This window comes from Pteronotus mesoamericanus, unplaced genomic scaffold (genome assembly GCF_021234165.1).
Source record: "Pteronotus mesoamericanus isolate MK-2021 breed Mesoamerican mustached bat unplaced genomic scaffold, CSHL_Meso_final contig_55, whole genome shotgun sequence".
Taxonomy (NCBI): domain Eukaryota; kingdom Metazoa; phylum Chordata; class Mammalia; order Chiroptera; family Mormoopidae; genus Pteronotus; species Pteronotus mesoamericanus.
Genome location: NW_026555198.1, coordinates 9096675 through 9098566, shown reverse-complemented (window position 1 = coordinate 9098566; position 1892 = coordinate 9096675).

Here is a 1892-nt window from a genome sequence, read left to right as displayed (position 1 = left end):
CTAATACATATCTCATTTTAAAGATTATATGACAAGGAACCTGACAGAAAGTTTCTGTGAAAAGTAAAGTATTTTCATATTTTAAACATTGTCAGTGCATTACAGTAGAAATTATTTTCATCTTTTATTTTAGCCAGAGTTGTAGGCCTGAATGAGTATTGGCAGGGTGGAAATATAAGCAGGGCTAGAAAAAAGCTTTCTTGTTAGGGGTTGGAAAGAAGGGGAGAGAAGAAAGTGTACAAAATACTGAGAAAGTTAAACTTAAAATGTTTTATTCAATTAGAACACCAGAAAAAGAGTTGCTTAATGATTCTTAAAGTTTATCATTGTCTTCCTTGGTTTTGATCATTGCATTGCACAATTTTTAAATAAATTAATTTGGATACAGTTTTAACTAAAAGCAACAAAGGATTCCACTAAGATTTAAAGTGACCATGATGAGGTCAATCACACTGTACTCTCTATAAAAGGATACTGATTTGATCAATTTTACCCTTATTGTCATTATCATAACCTCCAGATTTGGAGAGCGTTTTTCTGACTAAACAGCTCACAACCAGTCTCTTAAATGAGTACATTTAGGGTGATAATATGTCATCGTATAGAATGAATGCTTGCAAACTCTGTGGAGATACTGTATCCTGGGTAATGGGGAGGACACCATTTATCCTGAACTACAGAGGTTTTTCAAGTCCTTGGGGGCTGAGGGAGGCAATGAAATCCCCACTACAGAAGGCTAGAAGCGGCCCTTTAATAAATGTTAAACTTTGTGACTTTCCTAAATTAACTCACAATAATGCCAGAAAAGGGGATCCCTCACCCCCAGATATAGGACCATCTGGCAGAAGACAATAGCTTAACAATAAAGGCCAGTAATCTTAGTGCTTTGTTGGTGCTTTTGTACATGTATGTGAACATGGACATTGTTCTAATAGAAAATGTCCAAATGTCATTTAATTTGATTTCATCATTTAAGGGGCAGAGGCAGTGAGGAGGAAAGAAAAAAAGTTCACAGGGAAGGATACAAGAGGAGCACCAGAGAATGGGAATTGATTTCTCTTTGTAAACTCTGCAGTCAATATTTTTCCCCTGAGCTACATCTTCTTGAGGTTTGAGGTCTTATCTATCAGATTGGGGCATCAGATCCTTTTTAAAACTTTGCATGGCTTTGATATGCAGCCAGGCTCTTCCTCACCCCTCTTTTCTTCAGGGGTTATACTGCCAGAAAGGGTGAGGATTTTCATGAAAAATAAAAAGAGGCCTGGTCTTGACTTTATTGTCCTTAGGAGAAACTGCAAGAGGGGAATATGACCAATGGGGGTGGGGAAGGTCTGCACCTTCCCAGAGTTCTTGAAGTCTGATTATATTTACTGATTATCAAAGAGCAGAAGACACAGACACACACAAGGTGAATTTTAATTTCTGCCTCAAGTTAGTATTTAAACATTCAGCCACTTGGGTATTAAGAAGGGTTTTAGGAAACATCTCTTCCAAGATGTATTTAGATACTGAAATTTGAGGTTCTGGAAATAAATTAAACCTCAAAATTTTCACTGTGACTACAAATATACATTCTGCCTTTATAACACAACAAATGCCAGATTTCTGGTTTCCTGGGTTTCTGTTTGGATTTTAAAAACCAGCTCAAAGTTTGAGCCTTGGAGCTAGGTTTACTGACTGGGGCTCATCATTTTCCATTTTCAAGTGGATGTTTTGTTTAGTTCATTATTCCATGAGCTATTCAGTTTAATCCTAAAACATATCTCTCATCTAGAATTTGCTTCTACATTAATGTCCCCTTTTTTTCTTTTCTAGACATGAAAGAGTGTCTGACATTTGTTTAGGGCTTGTAAATTCTAGACCAATTGGCTAGTGTTCCTAAATGTAAATAG